At 38.4% G+C, this 25,482-nt stretch overlaps 1 long non-coding RNA gene across 5 annotated transcripts in view; it reads left to right on the top strand.

The window, feature by feature from the left end:
- The first annotated feature begins 1,552 nt into the window (after positions 1-1,552).
- The window catches only part of LOC310894594, a 232,463-nt gene continuing 208,533 nt past the window's right edge, over positions 1,553-25,482 (top strand). For all 5 annotated transcript variants that reach the window (XR_014580025.1, XR_014580026.1, XR_014580027.1 and 2 more), the window contains exon 1: positions 1,553-1,775. This is a non-coding gene — a long non-coding RNA (uncharacterized lncRNA). The remainder of the gene's footprint in view (positions 1,776-25,482) is intronic.

The raw sequence follows: 25,482 nt of genomic DNA, 5'->3' as shown, positions 1-25,482 counted from the left end.
TCCATAATGCTGATCGCGTATATCTCCACTGTGTTATTAGCATATTTGTTATTTAAAGTCTATTCCTGATTATTGAGTCTGTCTGGTGAACATGAACCTTTTTCTTATTCCTTGACTGTGAAGAAAGAACAACTTATAAATGGATGGCAAAAATACCACTGACGGAAATAAGGTCAAGTTACATTTGTGATGTTCGAAAGCAAACTGAATTTTTGCATACTTGTTTGTTATTCAGAATTTATTGGGGCTATTTTGTATAAAAATATTATTTACTATGTATAAGCCCCATATGGTCAGAAGATCCAACAATTCTCACTTGCCTAAACAAGAAAGTGAAAATGTCATATAAAGATTAAAAAAGGATATATTTTTTTTCTTATTTATGCTGTGTCCTAAGCCTGTTGAGTTTTGAAGGAATTTACATTTTCATGTGAAAAGGTCATACATTTTCTTACTCTAAAAAAATAAAAAATAAATAAAAGGATGAAATGTGCATGAAGTGTATCTGATATGCAGAAAGAACACTTTGATCAAAAAAGCTGAAACATGAGCCCAGAGATACCACAACTAAAATCACTGTGTCCTAAAACTTAAATTGTTAAAGTGGGGAGCTGAATTAGCAGTGTCTACTCATAGTGAAGAGTGAAAATGCCCCAGAAAATCCTACCTGAAAATTTCTGGAGCTACTAACTTTCACAGAGGTGGAAAATCTCTGCTGGTACAAACAGAAAAAAATGACCAGGGCCTCAATTATAATAAGGGTACATAATAAAAAACAATGGAGTTTAGAGTTTCAGGATAGTAAATCCATGGGAAAAAAAAATGAAGAGAGAAAACTTTCCCAAGTGTACTTTCAATAAAAGGTCACCTTGGCCACAGTGACAATCTAGCATGGTTTGATAGCAAAGCGAAGTTAAGGGGAAATGAGAAGGGTGTTCATTCAGTGGAAATATATCTGAAGATTTAATGCAGTGACAAGTCATCTTGGTATGAATCTACAGGGATCAGTGACCTAGCAAGAGGCTCGTATCAGGGGCTATTATATGGCTTTGAGTTTATGAGCATGTAGTCATGTGTAGATGCTAGAAGCCCTGCCGTAAGCAGTACTTGACTGAAAGGCTGGAAACAAAATTCTTTGTGTTTTGGACTGTGCCAGCCCTGGACAAGTGGGCATGAAGCAGCAGGGCTCATTCAAAGGGCTTTGGGTCTTTAAACACTGTTCGCACTGAGAGGAAAACTGAAGAAAGACAAAGTGACCTTTGATATCTATCTATTGGGGAAATGTAAACATGTTTTCCTGGTTTTAATCCCTTGATACTGGAGTGTGCAAATGGAGAAACAGGTCCTGTCAAAAGAATTGGGGAAACATACTTCGCTTTTCTTGGGTTTCAAGTATGGTTTTCAGCCCATTTGTACCAGCATAAAGAGAGAAGTGTCTATCATTGACCCCAGAAGGTCTCTCCATTAATTTATCTCTACTATTACCACTGTTTTAGTTAAAACAGTAGGAGATCTCAATTAGTGAGTCACTGGATCACCAGATAAGGGATGAAGAACAGTCACAACCTTTTAGATTGGTCTTTCTTGCCTTTTAGAGTTGTTTCTGTCTCTGCAGACTGTTCCCAAAATTATATTTGTCACTAGGATTTGAGATCTCATAACCTTTATATCTTTCCTTTCAGAGATTCCTGGTGACTTTCTCTACAGTTTCTACTGTCGCTTGTACACCTCCTGACAGATGTTCCTCTACAGTGGAAGGAAACTACTGGTATCAGGTAGATAACAGAGAAGTTTTGTTTCTCACCCTTTTGATAGTGTTATAGTTGCAGAAAGTAGTAAGCACGTTCTTCTTGTTTTTGTAAAGCTAATTTTGGAATCCAAAGGCACAATGGAAGAAGGGTAGTTGGTTTCTTTGATGAACACCAGGCATTTTATTTGAGTTTCCTGTTTTTTATGTCAGTCTGATTTAAATGTGCTTTATGTATGAAGAATAACAACCTGATGACCCAAAGAGCTTGTGTCATAAGGGACTATAGTAAAAACAGAAAGGCAAGTAAAAATCAGAATTTAATTGGAACTTTTTGTCTCTTCCCATTATGTTTTTATATTCTGATGGGATTCAGTGCTGATTCACTTTTTGTTTGTTTGTTTGTTTGTTTGTTTTCTGGAGAAATTCACATGTCATTAGAATTGCAGCAGATCAGAATCTTTTGTAAGTCAGTGCAATATTATTTGAACAGGGTAGTTTTCCTATGTGCTCTTCATGGTGTAATTTGATATCAGAACAAATTCTCATTGTTCCTTTGGTATGAAGCTTTGACATCTCAATGTGAAAGCTGAGAGATGGTTCTACAATAAAGAACACATGTAAAGGCAGCAAAGTAGAAGTTTTCCATTTAGAAAGTTAAGTTCTCTGGTTTATAATATTAAACTAAGTGAGGGACCTGTGGGGTCATTGTTTAAGCCCCACAATTTGATTCAGTCTGTTACAGAAGCAGGGCTACATATTCCAGTGATGAGGAGAGCTACCTCAGACAAGTAGAAATTATGAACAAAGTAGGAGGGCAAATAGTTAGAGCCCTGTGCCAGTTTGTTTGGAGTGTGAGTGTGTTGTAGAATTTTTGGTGCCACTTTGGGCAAAAAAACCTTAACACTCCTTCACTGCACATACAGGTGATGAAAAACATTTTTAGCCTCAAATACTTTTGATTAAGACATCATCTTTTGAGTTTAAAATTGTCTCAAGCCATTTAAAGAACTTGATTACACAAACAACTGTGATTGAAGCACGGACAATTTCCTGGGAATTAATAGCCATGGGAGAAGTTGAAGGTATGAACTGCAGTCAAAGGATGTTAAATCTAGTCTGTTGTTAAACTTCTGGAAGTTCCCTATGCTTCAGTCACAATTTCAGAAGATAAAATCAGGTTCTGCTTTATTCAGGGACAAATTCTGGATCATTCAACTGACTTTGAGTTGGCATTGATTTATCAGACAACAGAATTTGAGTCTTTTCATTACAATGAGATTCAACTATTTACTTTATCATGCCATTTGTCTTAGCATGCAATGTACATTACTGCTGCATGAGTAAGTCATTGAGGTCCATTGACATTTAGATTCTTGGAGAAAACCTTATCATGTGAATTAAAACCATGTTTACAATTACCCATATAAAATTCCAGGATGTTAAAGTGTTGCCAGTCCTTCAGAAAGATCTTTTCTATTTTCTCTGAGAGAGAAATGTAAGATAATCAAAAACTAGTTACTAAATAAATTTATCTAAGAGTCATTGAACCATATGGAAAATGTATAGCAAAATTTAAATGTTATTTGCTATCAGTTTTTAATTAATGGGCTTTTACATGTGACCAGTCACCTGCAGTATCATTGTTTAATGTATTGTTCTCAGCTCTAAATTTCAATTTTATGTTGAGATGTGGCCCTTCTTCCAGCAGTAGGCTTTGTTATTTCCCTGTGACTGTGGGAACAGGTATTGCTTCCTGTCAAAGCAACAATGACAAATCCAACTGGGGATCTGGCTGTTGTTTCAGAAATGGTTTTAAATTTCAGTAGATTAGACAAGCAGTCTGTAACTATGAATGTCATGTATTCCTATTCTTTCCCTCTTTCCCATCCACAGTCTATACAGAGGAACACTTGGCAGAGTTGAAAAAAATGTCAAGTTAGGTTTGGTTAGGATTTCAATAAAGTAATTTACAGCAATGGGCTTCATGCCTTTTTAACTCACAATTATGCCTCTCTCTATTCAGATTACAAGGCAAATTCTGTATCTTGAGAAGGCTTTCAAAAGTATATAATTCCTGGACCAAATGTTAACATAGAGAAAATCGTCAAGTTCTGAGCCATTTCACTTATTTTGCCATAAGGTTTGTGGAAGACAAAAAGAGCCAGGCCAGAAAATAAAGAAAATCCAGCACCCAAGAAAATAGAGAATAATGTGACCAGGGCAAAAATATCGTAACTATAAGGATATAGGGGAATAGGAATGGGTTTTCTACATACATATAGTTAAAAAGAAAAAAAAAAAAAGGAACAGAAAGGAAGTAGAAACTTCAAATTAAAAGGAGTTTTATTACTTAAGTCCAGACACTTGTGGGAAAGGAATTCGCAGGGAGCTTTGCACTGTTTCACATGTCCCTGAATTAGAGATAATGAGGAAAACAGCGGTAGAACCAAAAACTTGAGCAAGGTCGAGATAAAGTAAATTGGCTACAGTGCTAAAGATGAACTTTGGGGAGTGGCCAATTGCTGGCTGGCTCGAGGCGCGTGTCTGAGGGTCTCTCACCAATTGTAAGACAGATTCGGGCGCGTGGACAGCGCGTGGGGCTACGGGGAAAGTATATGTAGTAGTGAAAAAGGGCAATAAACATCTCCTGTTCAAGAGCCATCAGGAGTCCGTGTCTTGCACCCCTTCAGACACTGATTTGAAACATATAATAGCCTTTAAAAAAAGAATCAGTAATAAATAAAATTCATAGACATTATAAGCAATTAAATATAATGAGGGTCATATAATTACAGTTATTGAGTAGTAAAACTGAAAAAGCAGACAAAATGAGAAAGCGCAACAATAAATTAAACCAACAGCTAGAATAGTTAAGGCTTAGGCTGTTAAAAGGCAACTGCTTTGTAGCTAGAAAAGTGGATCTCTTTTTTTATTTTTTATTTTTAAGAAACCAAAGGGAAGATTATATATAATGTTTGAACACTAATTCTTTCAATTCACCTCTACAAAAATAAGTATAGCACTGATTTTTTTTGAGTTAATACGAACATAGGCAGATCATGCTGAATTCGGTTCTAGCTCATTTATTATCAACAATCAATAAAAGATTGGATTCTAAAATCTTTGTACTGATGAGTTGCTCTAGCAGAATGAAATTGAGATAGGTTCATAAATTTAAATGAGTATCAGATAGAAAGAATAAAGTATCTTTCCTTTATTCCCAAACTGACCAAGATAATAAATAACTTACTTTTTCTGGTTGTTAGATTTTAAATGCCAAAAACTGGAGGAAGGAAAGGAATAAAGAGTTAAAAACGAGGGCAGTTCAAAACACTGGTATGAAGTAGACGCAGCTGGTCCATAAGAAAGCTTGGCCTCCAAGACTCACTTCATGTGAGGGATTTAGCCACGGTGCTTTGAAATGTTGCAGACTTTATGATGTTGCCCTGACCTGCTACTGTGCCCCGTAGTTGCAGCGGGAAAAGCTAAGGAGCTAATGCCTCAGCTCATACGGCAGTAAAATAGCAGGAACTGCTGAGGAACGAGTTTTAAGGCTCACATTTGCTTGTACTGCAACACGTTCACTTCTGTTACAGCTCACTCTCCACTGTGCTAGTGAAAGCTGACAAAGAGAGTGGTTTAGGTGAATGCATTGAGTGTAAGCTGCAGCAGCTGACGAGCTAGCACGATTTGACTCCACCAACTATGCTGCAGTAAATTTCTGATGGAGAGGGAGTGTAGGTGGTAGCATTTATAATGTTAAATCAACGAGGCTAAATGTGTCTGAGCTTGTGGGTTTGGACAAAAGAATATATAAAGTTCTAACTTTACACCTGGATACTTAGATCGTGATGAAAGAGGAAATTCAGACATCTTTGAAAAAATTAGTTATGCCTGCTGTAGACTATTTCCTTTCCACACATTGCCAGAAAAGTATTGTCCCCCACAGATTATCTCAAAAAACTTTAAGGTCCCCCCATATTTAAAAGTACATGATCTTTTTTTTTTTTCAACTCTACTGCAGTATAGAGTAATTTATATTAGCCAGCATGTTACCATACTAAGTATCTCATGCAGACTTGCCCCCTCAGTGGCCTTTATTAGTGTGATTATTACACATTCTCCTTGCTTTATTTTGGGGGATAATTCCTGCCTCTCAAAGCATACAACAGATTCGTAGTGGAAGATTGATAGTGGTACTTCCTAACAGCTGGCAAGCCAAGTTCATAATACCTTTTCTGTTACTCTATCACGTTTCCTCCGTCAAGAGAATAATGTTTTATAAACATTCTTTCATTGGTATTTAACTATAATTACCCCTGTCGTTATAGCTGAGAAGATTATAGCAGATTCCCACTTACAGCTTGGTTTTACACGAGTCTTTCAGAACAGAGATCAAATTCTGCAAAATATTACTGATCTAAAATCTCTCTGATTTTATGTGTTCTTTTCTCATCTAGACTAAATGCAAGCTTTGGAGAGAAGCCAGCGCTATTAGAAGACGTAATTATCAACATTTTAATAGAAGTTCCTATTGGCCTTTCTATTCATTGGTCACAAAGCCACCTAGCAGAGGAAGTATATGAACTTTATTCTGAATTCTTTGCACAAATTTATGAAATGGCAAGTATTAAGTAAAATGTCATAGGTTAAACTGATTTTTCTAGACTTCTGTTGAGCTAATATAAAGACCAAAATCAGATAAAGAGAATATCCTGCCTGTAGTTAAGTAGCTCAATTCTCCGTCTTATCTTGTTGGCATTTTGTGCTATTGCAATACTACCTGGAATCAAACGGGAAGGTTTCCTCTGTTGTATAGTAAAAAACATCACTGAAATCTTGTGATTTCCAATTCAGAATTAAAGCAGCAATAGTAAACAGTCCGGTCCTGGAAAAGTAATACAAATGCAAATAAAAGCAGTTTCAGAATAAAAAATAGAGGAAACATCAGTTGCTTCATGCAGAGACCAGCTTAGAATAAGTTACCATAACAGACTGCACAGTTCAATATCTGCTCAGGGGAACCAGTTGTGCAGAGCAAGAAACCATTTCTATAGGAGCCGTATTCAGGTATGGCAGGAGAGAGGTAATTTTTGTTCAGAAGGATGGACTTCTCTAAATGATGCTCAGTACAGTGAACAAAGCACATTTGTCACATCTGATTTTTTCATCCAGCAAGTGGGAAATGCTGAACGCTAGCTGGATGCTGACTTAGCTGGTGCTCTTACAGGCTTATAGGGACTTGCTTAGCTTTGTGCACCATGCATTACACCCATCAATATTTTATTTTCTCTTATGAGTTCACACTGGTCTACCTCTATGTAAAGCTTCCCTTTGGGCTCCAAAAAGTGGAAGTTCATGAGCTTTTGTTGGATACAATGTGACATGAAGGATAATTGTAGCATCCACTAGGAAAGCAGCCAGTAGGCTATTTCTAGTTATTTCTGTCACATCTGCCATTTCCCAGCATACGAAGAGAATATTTTGTCCATCATTGCCTCACCTCTAGCAACAGGAGAGGGCTGATGGGATAAACACAGACGATGGTAAGTTCTCAGGAAAAATAGAAAGAAACACAAGAATTATGAGTGAAGAAAGAAACAGGGATGGGGGTCCCAAGAGACCAAGAGGTCTGCAGTAGCAGAGTATTAACAGGTAGTAGGCCAGTCTGGGAGAGTGATAAATGGTACAAGCTATAACTGTCCTAGAAAACATACTGACAATAAAACAATACTGCAGTTGTGGACAGCTCATCGTCAGGCCATTTTGAGCTTTTTGGTACAGCATTAGGATATGAGTGTGCTCCTTGCTACATTCCACATGGCTTGTGCCAGCACTTTCCTGGCTCTTGGTGCTCACCAGAAGACTCTTCTTCACACTGGAATGATGCTGTGGGAAACTAAACATTTCTAGTCCATCTTAGAATCCATTTTTTGTGAATTGCCATCTTCCTCTTCTCACTCCAACAGTTACAGGCAATTGTTTCCAAGACTCAGAATACCCAGCATAGTTTTGTAGAGATAGAAACCTCTACAAAAGGTTCATAAAGACACTAATGATGAGAACTAAAAAGACAAGGATCCTGTTTATCAGAGTTTCAGTTCAGTTAGCTATAAAAATTTCTTTTTGCATGTAAGAACTGGCTAGAAAATCACTAGGTCCTTTACAGTCATCTCTAAAGAGGAATGGTTCTTCTGCAGCCATTAGTCATCAGATTTTCTTCACAGAACCAAGTTTAGGCTCGGGGACATCTTGTATCCCCTTGCACTCCACGATCCTCTTAAGATTGGGATGATGGTGGGAAAAGAGGGAAGAACAATTATTCAGACTCCACATACTTTCCCTTTCCCTCCATCTCTCTTTCCATTGTAAACTTTTTAGCTTGCATTCCAGAAAACACTCTGTAAATTGATATGTGTATTTATATACAAAGGTATAATTTGAACACTATTCTTTGAATGTACATAAATGAAATTTGTAGATATAGTTGATTTCTCATTTTTGACTGAGACAACAGGAAGAAAAGAAGTCATGCTGGGGTAATGATGTGCTTGGTGTGTACTGGTAGTTCTGACTCTAAGGAATACTTTTCAATGTATTTACTTCACTTGATAACTTAGGTTGAACTTTAGAAGAGGTTGTTTGGAGAGATTGTAAAATCTCTGTCTTTGAAGATCTTCAAGACTCTACTTGACAAAGTCCTGAGCCAGCCTGCTGAAACTGGCCTTGCTTCAAGTGGGGTGTTGGGCAACATGACCTCCACAGGTGCCTTGCAGACTGAACTATGCTATCACTCTATGACTGTCCATCATAAACAATGGGAAATGTGGGGAAAAATTGCTTATTGTTGAAATAGTATAGAGTTCTTTGGCTTGCCAATTTAATGCAATCAGAAATTATTAGTTTAACGTAAAGGTCTTTTTTCTTAACAATAAATATATAATAATGTAAAATCAACCCAATTAGTCAAAACGGGGATTTGAATTTTTAAGGACACATCTTAGAGTGTTTATGGTCTCAAGGAATGAGTTAAGCTTCTCTACTTTGTGTATTTGCTTAATTAGAATACCCTACTTTAATGAAGTAAGCAAGGCAAACATTACTTCCCTTCCTTCTTTTTTCTTATGATTGGAGATTGTCATAACTGTGACATATAGTAACTGTGACCTTAGTTCAAGTGATATGCTACAATATGAGAGAGGTAATCCCAGAGTAAAACAGGGATCTTACTTGAAACTTTCACCTTCCCAATGAAAAGCCTGATAGTGGTACTTTTTCATCATAGACAAGGAGAGATTTCAAATCAGCTTATGTTGGGAGCTTCAAAGTCTTGTAATATACTCAGTTTAGGGTAGTGGAGTTTCTTTCATGTGGTTTCTCAGGTGGCTCAGCATTTTTATATTTTAGAGTGTCAGAGCAACTAGGCTGTGCTCACACTTGATGTTCCAGCTGTCAAACTAGTGTCAAGTCCTAATTATGAGATCCTTCACTTGATCCCATGTGACTAAGTTTTCAAACCAGAACACAGGTAACAGGGTATTTAAGTTCAGCAAGTCATTTTCTGATGGACAGAAATCAGCAACACGAACGGTCATTGTAGGAATATAACCTAAATATAAATTCTCTTTGCATCATCAAGCATTCAGTGTGTGTGCTGTGTGCGCCAGAGCATAACACTTAATTTAAAAATTCAAAGAATGCTATTTGCATGTTTTTTCCGTTTTGCATAACTTCCTTTATGATTTATGCTCACATTTGAGAAAAAAAAAAAGATTTCTTGTATATATATGAAAATATTTTGGTGTTAAAGCAGTTTAGAATCATTTTACCACTGGATTAGTAAAATCTTCCTGTAGCAATGTAATACAATTTTTCTGTCTCTGGACAAATACAAGTTTTTCTGCCTTGCGTACTCATGAGAAGAATTCAGAAAAGGCCCAGACTTTGTACCGTAGTTCAGACCACCAAATGAGGAGGACAAGCCCCTTTGCAAAATAATACAGATCTTAAGTGAACTGAAATCAATCTTTCGAAGTATCAATTTTCTCTTCTGACTTAAAGAGAGAGCTTTAGACAGCTCCATTAAGTGCTTAGAATTAAGTGGGAAGAACCTGTACTTGTACCATGGCCTTTGCAGCCGTGATTTTATTGCAGGAAGTGAGGGAGGATGGGGAATGATGGACATCACATTCCCCAGCAGCTGCCCAGACCTGCAGGTGCTTCTTTGTTGTGTGAACTGGAGTGAGCCTCACCTGCTGGAAATACTCAAGAGGGCTCTTCATGAAAACAGGCAAGTGGACTGGCTGCCATACATGGGGTGTCTCATCAGCTGGCTGGCAAAGTTGTGGGATGGCATCCTAATGTAGTTAAGACAAGAAAACTACTTGGAAATGTGCACTCATGTGAATCAAAGTTTCATGAACCAATAGTGCCACTTTAAGCTTTTGTTCACACTCCCCAAGAAAAAGCATGGAGAAAGCTGCTGTCGTTCTCATTTTACAAAGCTGGGGGTGCAAACAGCAGCAAGCTCTCCAAACAAGCCAGCCAGATACACAAAATTGGCAGAGCCAGGTGGACATTGACCTGGTCACTCTTGCATGCTGTGCTTGCAACGCTTCTTCCTCATTCCTCAGCCACAGTGCCTCTGCCTTCCGAAGACAAGGAGTGTGATGCACAGTGGTATCTGTGATCACATAGGCAGTTTCATAGCAGTTTCATAGCCTGTCCTGCAAATCTGCTGAGCTGCTTCATCTACTTCTGGGGGATAACAGAGCGGTAGGAAGGTCTGTGTCCTGTGCTGCATGTTCAGAGGAATGCAGCAAGGTGCTACATTTCCCTATAGCAGGTGTGAGCATTTCCTCTGCCATGAGGCCAGTGGTTTCCTCTCTCCATGTGTGACCTGCTGTGTTAAGTCTCACAAGCTGGTCCAGGGAAAAACTCAGTGTCCTATGCATACTGTCAGTACAAATACACATGACAACAAAGAATTTATGCTTGTTGAATGTTTAGATTAACAGTCTCCAAATACCTTCCTGTGTAATGAGTATTTTAATGTTTTGAACTTTCAAAAGTTATGAAATAGCATATCTTCAATGCAAACTAAAGTTTGTTTTGCACTGAAGATATGAAATTCTAAGTGTGGAGAGGGAAGGATTTTGACTGGAAAAATACTGCCCTGCCCCAATCATCCCATCCCCAACATTTAAAGACTAAGGATTTTTTTTTCCTTTCTATGTTACTGTATTTACTTGCAGATGGAAAGGATTTTGCTTGTCAAATTATGATGTTATGAACTATGTTATGTTATGTTATGATGTTATGAACTATAAACTACTTGATAACTCCACTTGCTGAAGGTAAAGTTCAATACAAGGATGTCCAGTTCTTCCATACTTGTGAAAACAAGGCAGGACGGCAGGGGAAAAGACCAGTGTCCTTTGAATCTGTCCTCCTCTTGGCAGCAGGAGGCAGATACCAGTAACAGTTTTAACACCCCCCTACTAATAACCTCAAGACCCTAACTGTCCCTCAGCATATTTATCCCCTCACATTCATGTCATCTTTAAGAAGAAATGTATTATATCTGTGAGTTCATTTTTATGATAAATGATAAATGCCCTTCAATTCACAGGCCACATGTCAGAGGACAGCCAGGTTTATAAACTGACAAATACAATAGAAATAATCAAGAATGCTCCCAAATTCCAGCCCTCAAGCCCCTACTTCTTTTAAGATAGGAAGATTATTGATGTTATTTTTTTTTTAGTAAAGTATACAAGCATTCAGAATGGTAGGGAAATAGAGTTTATGATTCTATTTACTTGATGCATTGCAATGATTCCTCTATAAAAAAAGATTCTAACATATTCCGCTTTTTTTTTTTCTTTAATAACAGTCAGCAAGACATCCATTTCTGCTTGTAAATATGTAGAAAATTAGGTCCTGTGTCTTTATAAGGAGATTCTACCCATACAGAATTGTGCCAAATGTTTTTCCTACACTTTAATTTGCAAGTGGCTGGTACTCATTTGCTCTGTAAACAATAAAAGAACTATACAGAAATGATGTCAAAATACTGCATAGCTGGCAATAATAATTTGTTTCATGGGAAGTTCATATATTTTGTGCTCGTATGATAGTCATCTGATGCAAGAGCTGAAACAGAAATATACAGAGTACAAAATTCAAGAATACCAACCAAAAAAAGAAAAGAAAGAAACTAGCATAAAACAATCCAGCCAGCTTTTCCAGCTTGATATGAAGGTATGCATATAAATAGGTGGGAACGATCAAAAGACTTACAGTCTTTTTGTATGTACTAAACAATCTTTAAGTTATACTTCTTTGATATCAACATCTGAGGCATAATTGTTACACCTTTTTAACTCATTCTAAAGGTTTCAGTTAAGGTCAAGACTGTGAGAATGGCTTTCACATTGTGCTGCATCTCATTGCAACAGATGAACAATTCTGAAGCCATTTACATTTCAGAATTAGTAGTTGCTGTGTCGATGACATTAACTTTTTAGTGAACTGAAATACAGTTATGGTATTAGGTGTTCTGAAGACTCAAGGAAATTACATAGATATGGATTTATCCTTTCCACTTTTTTTCATTTTTTCATCAGTCATTTACACTAGAAAACTGACTCGCTCCTCCCTTCCCCCCCACCCTTTTTGTCCTTTTTCATTCTTTGAAAGCATAGACTCTCATGTACTGCTACTTCTGGAGAAGTTTGTTCAAAAACTTTATTTGAAATTCTATTCTAATGGGTATTTTAAGAAAGAGGATTTCTGTTATTAAGCACCAACATGCTGTCTTTGTCAGGGGAGTGCAGTGGTGGGGCAAGGGTTAATGGCTTTAAATGAAACGAGGGTAGATTTGATTAGATATAAGGAAGAAATTCTTTACTCAGGGGGTGGTGAGGCACTGGAACAGGTTGCCCAGAGAAGCTGAGGATGTCCAGTCCCTGGAGGTGTTTAAGGCCAGTTTGGATGGGGCTTTGGGGAACCTGGTCTGGTGGGAGGTGTCCCTGGCCATGGCAGGGGGTTGCAACCAGGTGATCTTTAAGGTCTCTTCCAACCCAAACCATTCTGTGATTCTATGATTCCATCAGAAAACAGATATGCTTCATAAAGACAGATTTGTGATAAAAACAGTTATTTGCCTTTTATGATTATTTCAGATGGTGTCATGATTTTGGCTGGGACAGAGTTAATTTTCTTTGTAGAGGCTCACACAATGCTGCACTTTGGATTTTTGGATATGAGGATAGTGGTGATAGCACACTTGTGGTTTTGGTTGTTGCAGAGCCAGGGACTCTTTTGTTGTTTGCTTAGAACCAGGGACTCTTCTACACCTGATGCTGCCCGGCAGGCAAGGAGGATGGGGGTGTGCTAGAGGCTGAGGGGGGACACAGACAGGACAGGTAATGCAAACTGACCAAAGAGATATTCCATGCCATATGGTGTCATGCTCAGCAATAAAAACTTGGGTAAAGAAGAAGGAAGGAGGGGATGTTCACGGTGATGGCATTTGTCTTCCCAATGTGATGAGCCCTACTTTCCTGGAAGTGTCTGAACACCTGCCTGCAAATGGGAAGTAGCAAATTAATTCCCTGTTTTGCTTTGCTTGCGCACATGGCTTTTGCTTTACCTAGTAAGCTGTCTTTATCTCAACCCAGGACTTCTCACATGTTTACCTTTCCAATTCTCTCCCGCATTCCACCTGAGGAGAGTGAGCAAGTGGCTGTGTGGTGCTAAGCTGTCTGCCAGGGCTAAAACACAACAGATGGAAACTATTTGTGTTGGATATGTACTCCAACTTCTACCTTATTTTAAAATTTATCTGTGCTCCTGCATGAATCATAGAATCATAGAATCATTAAGGTTGGAAAAGACCTCCAAGGTCATCTGATCCAACCATCCCCCTACTACCAATGTCACCCACTAAACCTTGTCCCTAAGCACCATGTCCAACCTTTCCTTGAACACTCCCAGGGATGGTGACACCACCACTTCCCTGGGCAACTCATTCCAATGCCTGACTACCCTTTCTGAGAAGAAATGAAAATTAAGCTGTTATTGTTTTCTGTTTTTCTTTTAACTTCAGATAACAGATGATTGCCTCTCTGAAGTGTTTTCCGTCTGTGTTCTGATTTTATACACTAAGGTTTTCTTTTTAGCATTAGAAATTAAATTTATAATTTTAAATATCATTGTTAGTCACAGTTTTCTGTCCAATCAGATGCAATTGCTAGAGCATGATAAACAATTGTTGTAATATATTTTATTTTTTATAACATCTCGTTCTCAATACATTCTGAAGCCCTGCAAAATTTTAAAAAAGCGAAGGAAGCACAATTTGTATAATCATGCAGTTGCTCTCTTTTCTCTTTGAACACCTCTACAAAATATATATGATAATATTAAAAATTTCTTTGCTGATTCTTAGCAGTTATTTATTTTGGCTAAGTTAATTAGTAGTTGCACAGTTCAGAGTAAGGTCATTGCCTTCTCAGTCTTCAGTGCTGCATGATTATTCATAGGTCAGAAGAAGAATGCAGATACAGACAAGCATATCTACTTTGACCTACACTATAGAAATACTATTTTCACAGTCATATGAATTAATCCTGGTATCGTTTCCCCTTCTATTTGTTAATACTCTGATGTTAAAGTATAAGCCCTGGTGCCAACATAAGAGATGAGAAACAGTCTAAAATCTCGAGAAATCTTTTACCAAATGTAGAAATGCAATTCACAAAGTGTTATATATGATAAATAGTTATTAATTATCTTTTATTAGGTATTTTTTATTAGGTAAAAAAGATGCTGACCTGGACTGGCTCCCAGAGCCCCACACAGCTGCTCTCTCACTGCCCCTCCTCAGCAGGACAGGGACAAAAGAGGATGGAAAAGCTCATGGGTTGAGGCAAAGAGAGGGAGATCACTTACCAGCTACCATCTCGGACAAAACAGACTTAACCTGGGGAAAATTAGTTTCATCTATTGACAATTGAAAATACAGTTTTAAGGTGACAAAGACCAAAACTGCTGGGCCCAGCTGTGCCCTGTGGTGGGGCCAGCATGGGGCAGCCCTGCCATCGCCCTGCGCTGCGGCAACACTGCTGATCCACGGGTGCCCAGTACAGAGGTGCGAGGTGAGTCCTTTAATGTGGATCTAGGATCTCTGATTCTAGTTTTGGCAGAGCTCCCCCATGCTCTGTGGATGACTCAACATATTTGTGAGGTAAGCTCAGGATGTAGGTGATGATAGAAAATGGGTTGAAACTTTTTGCACTGTTGCAATGTTAGAGCATGTGGAACAATCCTCCACTCAGTGAAAGGCACTCGTACACTTTCACGTATTTTCTCTGAATTCTTCACAGTAAAGGGTGTTGCTGAGTTTAGTATTATTTTGTATGCCCACTGCTTTTCGCAACTGTTTCATTGTAACACCATCCAAGTCTCCATCTTTGAGGACGACTGAAATGTCTGAAATGGTGACATGACTGAAATGCAGGTATTTTAAGTCATTGATCCACGTGGATTTTTTTTTCCCAACTTTTCTTTGAAAATATCTGTTGATGAGTATATTGTTCCTGTCAGGACTGACCTTCTTTACTGATACCTTCCAATTAATGCTTTAAGCATTCATCCCAAGAGTCGCCAGCTTTTTCTCATTTGCTTTCTGAAGAGAGTCAAAATGGCTTTTAATAGTCCCCGAAGCTGTTTCCAAAGTCAGCTCTCTCAGTGGACCTGAAGGAAAAGACATCAGGCAAAGCTGTCATGTCCTCAGAGTTTATCGTTATAGAAATGTTCATTAATGGTGGCAGTGCAGGGAAAAGCTGACACTATTATTTCTCTACCATATCAAGAGCAAACAAGATTATTTAATAAGTAAACATAATGCAAAGCAGAAGAAAAATGAATGATGTAGTAGTTGTCTCTTTCGAACATAGCGTTCTGTAATGATACAAATCAGGACACCAATGTACTCTGTGAAAGCAAAAAGTCCTTGCTTCCAAAACCTGCAAAGTTCCCAAATTCTGCAGAAAGTCAAACCAAAAAAGTGGAAATGATGAGTCTTCAGGTGTTTTTTTGTTTGTTTGTTTTGTTTGTTTGTTTGTTTGTTTTTGACCTTATTTTGAAAAGCATGCCAATGCACCATTGCATTTTAACAAAACTTTAGGCGTGTCTGATTATAGTAACACTTAGATACATGCCCAAATGGTGTTCTGAAACAAAGACAGTCTTGAGCCAGTGGACTGAATGTAAAACTGATGTGAACAAATGCAGTTTGCATTTGAGCTAATTTCTCAGGAACAAATTAATGCCTGACTTAAGTGGCACTAAAAACAACACGTAAAGTCTAAGTTGGTCTAAACTGTAAACCAGAGTAATTTTCACTATTCATTAGGTAGACAAAACAACTGCTTTGGCTTTATGTTTACAATCACACCACAAAAAGAAATACCTTTTTGCTCATGTTGCTGTGATAATTTATGTTATAGAGGCTTAGAAAGAAGTCGTTAACCAATTATGGTTCTAACCAAAATGGATCAAAATCAATTATCTTTTATTTTTCCACATATGCTTCTGAAATTTGGAAGGCAATCAAACCCCTCAGTAAAAGTCACTAACGAAGCGCATTCACTGCAGATTGCTTTTAGAAACAGTAGCCTCTTCTGTATGCACAACAGCAATATTTTCTTGATCTCAACTGATTCTGTTAATTAAATTAGATTACTAGGTCATTCACAGTTGAAATAAAAAAAAAGTGGCAAAGCTTTTCTTTATTTATTATTTTTGATCGCTATATAGAAGTGAGGTAATAAAATCCATTAGTCTGAAAATCATACACGTAGTTTGGACCAAGAACAATAAATTTAATCCACTCACTACTTTGCTTAATATCAGTTTAAATTAAATTTAAAATATTTATGATAAGTGTTTACTATTTATTGTAGACATCTGCGGTCTTTTTTATTATTATTTTGTGCATGTTAAGATATACAACATAAAGACTGTTAGACTATTAGAGTAGAAGATGAGTTGCTGCTTGTTCATGTGTATTTTACAGTCTCTTTAAACTGTGTTTCGTATATTTTCATCTACAATTTTCAGTGACTTAAAAGTCAATACTTTTACTGCCCTCCTCTGAGGTTCCTGCTGCTCATTTTCACTTCTGCGCTGTAGAGGCGTACTTCATGCTGTCTTGGCAATGAAAAAAGCTGTGGGATGATTTGGGTTAAAAATAAACTTTTGAATATACTTACATGTGCAAATCTACACATTCGCAGTAATTATTCATACATACATGTATATATATATATTTCTATGTCTTTTCTAGATCAACACAAGTTAATTGTTTGACCGTAGAACTATGGTTAAAGACTCCAAATAGAGGACTGAAACATCAGCTTTTATGGCATAAAAAGTATTTTATATTGTTTTCTTAAGCTGTAACTTCACTGCAAAGAGTTGTGTGCTGTTATATCAAGGTGGAAAGTAGAGATCACCGCTCTACTATATAGAAAGGCATGTGTAGTTTTTGCTTCTGCATAACTGACTAGTCACTGCCAATAAAATGCACTCAGATTTGAAGCTTACCTAGAGCTGCAAATATGAACAGAAACTGTTGTCTCATTCCACCAAGATGTTTTACATTACATTACAATTTTCAAGATACTGCATTTTGTTATCAAATGGACTAAGAATGTTTTTGAAGAGTTGACATTCTTGTGAAATGGGGAGAATCTATTTATGATTCTTTGCATATTTATGAGAAAAAACGTACACATGCATTATATTACCTAAGAAACATTTATCAGACATTCTGCTAAAATATTGTCCCTTATGAAAGTAGTTTGAAAGCACAGTACTTGACTTTTAATGCCTCCATAGACAACAAAATCAGCAGTAATATTTTGTGCTTCATATTTCAAAGCTATGGAAATCTTGGAGGTGGATAATGAAGTGTTGTCTGCCTCTTTCACATACTAGTGAAGATGTAAACAGGGAGCTTAGCTGGCTATGTCATTTTTTAGAATGTGGTGAGCATTTGCGTTGTGCATCACTTGTTTTATATACATATATATTTATACTATTATTATTATCATTATTATTGTCCATTCCTTTTCTGTCCTATTAAGCTGTCCTATTATATCATCTTTATCTCAACCCACAAGTTTTACATTTTTCCAATTCTCTCCCCCATTCCCCTTAGGGTGTATGTTGATGGGGGAGTGAGCAAACAGCTGGGTGGTGCTTAGCTGCCTCATGGGTTAAACCACGACAGTGGGTATGGGACAGTGGCCATTTGATTTGTTTTATTCACTGTGATAAAGCAAAAATACTATGCCTCGATGTGTTATAAAACTATTATGTTGCTCTTCCAGCTTTTATAAATAAGGGATTTAATATTTCAGACAGCTGTAGCCCTTATGATCACTGTAATATTTGGAACGAACCAATGAGATTAGGTCGTGAAGATTAAGAAGTTAAATTTCATGAAGGGAGTTACATCGCTGATGGTAGCTGAGCAGTCAAAACTTCTATATAATGTGCATTGCACGAATAGTTCAAAGCACTTAGATTAATTTCTTCTTACTTTGATTTCCAATTATAAATGATCCTTCAGAATTTTTTAGAAAGCTTTTAAAAAATCACTGGTTTTATACACCTCCAAATTTATGGACATAAAATTACTGAAGCTATTCATTAAAAAATCATCCTAAGGAAAAAAAAAAGATCTTATAAACTGATTCCTCAAAGCACTGGAGTATGCAGTTAACTTTAATTGAATTGGTTGGGAATTAAGTGCTTATGTAAGCATTGAACAGTCTCAGGACAAAGGCACTAATGAGTTATAGAATGACAGAATATCCTGTGTTGGAAGGAATCCACAAGTATCACGGAGTCTAACTCCTGGCTCCATACAGGACCACACAAAATCAGACTCTCTGTCTGAGAACACCGTCCAAATGCTTCTTGAACCCTGTCAGGCTCGGTGCCCTGACCACTGCCCTGGGGAGCCTGTACCAGTGCCCAACCACTCTCTGGGTGCTGAACCTTTCCCTAACCCCCAGCCTGACCCAGCTCCCCTGTCCCAGCCCCATGCCGTTCCCTCGGGTCCTGTCGCTGTCCCCAGAGAGCAGAGCTCAGCGCCTGCCCCTCCGCTCCCCTCGTGAGGGAGCTGCAGGCCGCCATGAGGCCTCCCCTCAGCCTGCTCTGCTCTGGTCTGAACAAACCAAGGGACCTCAGCCGCTCCTCACGTCTTGCCCTCTAGAGCTTTCACCATCTCTGTAGCCCTCCTTTGGACACTGTCTCATAGTGTTATGTCCTTTTTGTACTGTGGTGTCCCAAACTGCACACAGTACTCGAGGTGAAGCTGGACCAGAGCAGAGCAGGACAATCCCTTCTCTTGACCAGCTAGCCATGCTGTGGTTGATGCACCCCAGGACACAGATGGCCCTTTGGGCTGCCAGGGCACAGTGCTGGCTCGTATTCAACTTGCTGGAAACCAAAATGTCCAGATCCTTTTCCACAGGGCTGCTCTGCAGCCTCTTGTCTCCCAGTCTGTACGTATAGCCAGGGTACCCTTCCAGGTGCAAAATCCAGTACTTCCTCTTTTTAAACTTCTTATGGTTAGTGTTTTCCTAGCCCTCTAACCTGTCAAGATCTTTCTGCAAGACCTCTCTACCCTCGATGCAGTCATCCGCTTCTCCCAATTTAGTGTCATCCACAAACTTACTTAGTATATCTTCAACTCCAAGTCATTTATGAAAACATGAAAGAGAACTGGCCCTAAAATGAAGCCCTGGGGAACCCTGCTAGTGACTGGCTGCCAGCCCAATGTAACCCCATTTGCTATAACTCTTCGAGCCCTACCCATCAGCCAATAGTTCGCCCATCATATTATGTATTTCTTTAGCTGTATGCTGGACATTTTTTCCAGAAGGATATTGTGAGAAACGTAATCAAAATCTTTGCTGAAATCCAAAAAGATTACAGCAGCTGGCTTCCTTTCCTCAGCTAGATGGGTGACTGTCATAAAAGGAAACTAAGCTTGTTAAGCAGGACCTTCCCCCTGTGAATCCATGTTGGCTGTGACCAGTGACCATACTGTCCTTCATGTAACTTTGAGTTACCGCCCAGAATAATTTTCTCCATAATTTTGTCAGGCACTGTTCCTTTCAATAGTGTTCCCTGCTACTGGAAGGATAGATGAAAACACTACCTGTGTGCCTGATCCTTAAACCAATTACCACAAGATCCTGAAGTCCCTTTTGATTGCCTTTGGACTTTTCTAGTAATGTCTTTTACCCAGGCCCCAGGGAGGCAGCAGACTTCCCTATGGGTTGGGTTTTATCAGCATATTGGGCCCTCTGTTCCCCTCATGAGGGAGTCACCCATTTGATTTACTACATCTTACTATGTGTTTTTTTTGTTGTTGTTATTTTATTTTATTTTATTTTATATTTTATTTTATTAGTTTTGTTTTGTTTTATGCAACGTAAGAACATATGGAAATGCAGGGGGCATGTACTGTTCCTGTTTGTGCGAGAAGTCTACAAACATGGAATGAGTCGATAAGGACTGTTCTCATTTCCATGATACTGGAAAAGAAGAAAAGGAGCAACAGAGGTTTGGCAACAGAGGTTTAATAGAAAGACTTCCATGTTCCTACTGTTAGCTTTAGCTTTGTACCCTGTGCCACTAATTTCACCAGCTTGGGAAGATACAATTTCTTTTCCCATCTTGCTACAAAGAGAAGATATAAAATGAGCTGACATATTCAGTCATCAAAGAACATTTTCATTAAGTTATTTGGTGATCTTTTTAGTTTATTTTCATTCTTCTTCCCCTCTCTCTTTCTCTCTCTCTTTTTTTTTTTTTTTTTTTTTTTAATTTGGGAGAAAAGAGAAGAAAAAATATATCACAGTCTTTGCTCCCTATGGTGCAAAGAAACAGCTGGCTACTTGTACTGCTTTAGTAGTTTTTTTCAATACTGGATAGATTGAAACAACCAGCAAGGACAAAAGAATTGATTCCAATAATATTTTTGGAGATGTACATGCAGTTACTGATGTTCTCTGACCCTTTATATATTTATTTATTTTAATCATGGGACAACAAGTAGATTAAGTGGCAATACAGACTTTTTAGGACTTTTCTGTAATGCGTTTCTTAGGCAACATTAAAATAGAATACTATAGATTACTTTTCATTGTAATTAGCCCCACTGCACACTAGAGCAAATACAACCTGCTGGTTGTGCTCCTAAGAATTGTTGGGTGGGATGTTTTCAGAGAATTTGCTTCTTCTGGAGAATTCAGAAATGCTAATTCACTCTTAACTAATTGTTGGTATGAATACTTAAGTTTTGACAAATCTACTAAATTGATGTTTTCTGAAAAGTCTTGAAGCCTTTCATTACTATGTTAAGTTTTTAAATGGAACATAATCCAGTCTTTCAATTCAAAATAGAACAGAATAGAATAGTTCAGTTGGAAAGAACCTTCAAAGATCATCTTGTCACTGCCTGACCTCTTCAAGGCTAGCCAAAAGTTAAAGCACATTATTGAGGGCATTGTCTAAAGGCATCTTGAACACTGATAGGCACGGGGCATCAACCACCTGTCTGAGAAGTCTGCTCTGGCATTTGACCACCCTCATGGTAAACAAATTTTTCCGCATGTCCAGCCTGACCGTCCCCTTGTGCAGCTTTGTGCTGATCCCATCCATCCTGTCATTGGTGACCAAGAGCAGAGACCAATGCCTCCCTCTGTGCTTCCCTCTTCAGGAGGTTGCAGAGAGCCATGGGGTCACCTCTCAACCTCCTCTTCAACAGCCCAAGTGTCCTCAGCCTGTCCTCACGGGACATGCCCTCTGGCCCTTTTACCAGCTGTGCTGCCCTCCTCTGGACGCTTTCAAGGACCTTAACATTCTTTTTGATATTGTGGAGCCCAGAACTGCATGCAACATTCAAGGTGAGGCCAACTCTAAATACAGCAGGAGAATCACCTCTTTTGACCAGCTGGCTGTGCTGTGTTTAACACACCCCAAAACTCAGTTTGCCCCTTGGCTGCCAGGGCACGCTGCTGGTTCACATTGAGCTGGCTGTCAGCCAGCACCCCAAGGGCCCTTTCTGCTGAGCTGCTCCCCAGCCACTTGTCTGTGCCTGTGTCCGGCAGTACCTCAACCCAAGTGCAGAACCAGCACTTTCCTTTGTTGAACTTCATGCTAATGAAGATTGCCCAGTGCTCCAGTCTATCTAGGTCCCTCTGCAAGGCCTCTCGTCCCTCCAGAGAAACAACAGCACCTCGCAGTTTAGTGTCATCAGCAAATTTGCAGAGGACGCACTTCATTCCTGCATCCAGATCATTGATAAAAATGTTGTATGGGACTGAACTAAATAGATTGAACCCTGGGGAACATTACTGGTGACTGTCTGCCAGCCAGGTGTAGCTTCATTTACTACAGCTTTTTGAGTTCTACTGTTGCGTCAGTTCATTGCCCAGCATAGTGTGAAGCTGTTTATCTTGTAGTTGGAAAATTTTGTCCAGAAGAATGCTATTGAGGAATGGTGTCAAAGGCCTTACTAAAATCCAGAAAGAATATGTCCGCTTCCTTCCATTCATCTGCCAAACAGGTGACCTAATCATAGAAGGAGATGGAATTACTAAGGCAGGACTCATGACAGAAAGTTATCTTCATTATGCTTCAAGAATTTCCCAGACTTTCTTATTGTGGTGGTATGATATTCCCAGTGTATGTCCGGGAATTTGAAGTCCCCCATAAGGATGAGGGTAACCTAACCAGGGATTTCTCTCAGTTGGCTATAGAACATCTCATCCATGCCATCATCCTGGGTGGGCAGTTGATAGTAGACTCCCACAACAACATCTGCTTTGCTACCCATCCCTTTAATCCTTACCCACACGCACCATCCCTTGGCATAACCTTGGTGTTCCTAATGGTACCCTCCTCCTGGACTGATATTCTCGATTCATCTCTTAAAGCCCTCTCAATCAGTCTCAGCAGGTTACGAGCCAAGAAATATTTCCTCCATGGAGACAGGTGGGTGGCTGCAGCCCGCACCTGCCGGGGAGCCAAGCAGGCTGGCAGAGCAGGCTGCCTGCTGGCAGTGGGACGGAGCCCGCCCTGCTTGTGCCAAAGGCCCTGGGCCTGGCCAGGCACCATGCAGCTCCCTGACCATGGGGGAACCGTCTGCGTGCACAACCAGCTGCGCCCAGCTCTTGGAGGGACCTCTCGTGACACCCTCGCCCACTGGCTGGTGCCTCCATGCTCATGGCACACACAGCACACGGTACTCACAGCAGCTGCTGCTGCTGCCGCCACTGCTGTTACAAGAAAATGCTTAAACAATTGAACCTAACGTGGTAGAGAATAACTAGTCAGATCAAATACAAGAAGCAACTGTAGTCAGAATAAGTTCTGACTTTTCGAGAGATAAAATACTCACAACAATAGTTTTTAAGATGTTGCACTCTATTCATAGCTTGTAAATAGTTACTTTTAAATCTTTTAAGTAAGTGTGCCAAATAATATGTTGGCCAAATAATTCTACCATTACTGCTCCTTGCCATGTATTACTTAGCTCTTTTACCCATATTAGTGCATGATGAAGGCAGTTCCATATCCTTTCTCTGATACAGATCTAACAGCTGGATGCAGCACTAATTTTCCATCTTCATCTTAATTCTGGGTCTACCCATATTCAGTGTGTCAGTGCCCTTACTGCCCATGTGCAAAAATAAGAAATTTAATTGAACTGTCCATGTTGGATATGACATAGTATGAGATGTTCTTATTGTGATACTGGAGGAACTGATAAGGGTATTTTGTGGGCTGTTTATTTTCATATGCAAGCAACAAAATAATTAATCTAACCTTTATACAGAAATATTAAAAAAAAAAGGATAAAAAATTAAAGTTCAGGTGTGTAGCTGAACAAACATGTAGAAGTTCTGAGTGTGTTTGCTGCATTTGTATTGCATTACAGCATCAAATTTCTGGGGGATTTTCTTGTAAATGACAGCTCTGAAGCTGAGTTGTATTCTATTGTGGTATGTGTAAGTGTGAAGATCCAAGACAAATTTAAACTTGTAAGTTAAACCCTGAATTAGTAGCTGAGGAGAAAACTAGACATGCCACAAATGGAGCTTGAATAACTCAGTGTCAGCACTGTGGAAAAAAATTGTTATTTTTAAATCGGTTCCCCTTTCCCTAGGGGAAAACACAACAGAGAGGCGACCACTCACATAGCTTAGTCAGACTTTTTGTTATTAAGTTAATATATACATATAAATGTGTGTATTACTTTAGTTTAGCTGACAGCTCCAATTTTATAGTGTTTACTTTAACAGACACAATGCTTTGCTAAATCTAAAAAAAAAAAAGTTTATTTTTACTCTTATGTACTCTGAAGATTGTATAGAAATGACATCTGGTGGAGAATTGTTCTTGAAGATAACTGCTTCAAATTGCAAGCTAAGATAGTCATTTAAGATCACAATTGTATGTCACAGTATTTCTGTATAAAAGAATCAGCTGATAGATTCTCAGCAACCGGTAAAGCAGAGATTAAAGCTTTTTGCCATGTAAATCAAAATCCATTTCAGCGTTACGGTTCTTCAGGCTTTTTATGCATAATTCATTACATAGTTTTAAATTTCTAGACATAAATTTCTAGCTTTGTTTATTTATAACCCTAACTTTTCATTCTTCAGGCCTAGTTTTCAGACTTTAAGAGTTTTCTGTTTACATTTATAATCACATTTAACCACATATATGATTAGTCCGAATTCAGGGAACCTGCAGCTTCTTTAGAAATAAATGAAAGGCATTAGAAATAAATGTAAGCAACAGCTTTGAAATCCCTGTTAGTTTTTATATGTATTGAAATATAGAATTTAGTAGCTAACTTTAGGATAGGTATGTAGACTTCTGCTTTTTAAAGAGCAATCACTGAATCCAATCTGTGACACCACAGCTGTGAGTTAAATGGAAAGTTTCTTAACTGGGGTATACCCAAGACACATTACTTTCCATGAAAGTATTACATAAAGACCAAATGAAGTTCCTCTTTATGGCAGAGTATGAAAAAGTAGCAAAATGGAATGTATTATAAATATTCCCAGATATATCAAGTGTGAGCACAGGAAAATATTTTAAATCACAATAACTGTTTACATAAACACTCATCTGTTGATGTGAAGTTCTTTTTTTTTTTTTTTTTTGCCTTCATTGGCTGTGTTTTCTGTACAATGTATTAAAAAAAAGATTACACAAAAATAACAGATTCAAGAAAGACATTGTACTATTGTTACAAAAAAGCACGGGATCACTGCTTATTCATATACAACCTAACTGTGGAAACAGGACAGAACTGGTCTATGTACTATGGCCTTCTGCTTGACAGAACACATGGTATCTCAGTCAAAGGATACAGTTTAGCCCAGTAGTAAATTAATAAGGTTTTCAAACAGAATATTGCAAAACAAAGGTCTTTCTAAATTTGGCTCTCCCCTAGTAATAGGGGAGAATAATTAGACTTAATTATTCAGTCCACCATTTTCTTTAAATAAACAGTAAGGATAATAATCTGCTTATTTTCAGTAGTGTCTTTTACCTCCTCAGTGACCTTCACTAATTCTGCAATCCTTTAATCATTCAGTTTTTACCTCAGCTAAGTCCCATGT

The sequence above is a fragment of the Anser anser genome (genome assembly GCF_964211835.1).
Source record: "Anser anser genome assembly, chromosome: 2".
Lineage (NCBI taxonomy): Eukaryota > Metazoa > Chordata > Aves > Anseriformes > Anatidae > Anser > Anser anser.
Note: the sequence above shows the minus strand (reverse complement) of the source record. Positions and strands in the feature narration are given on the sequence as shown.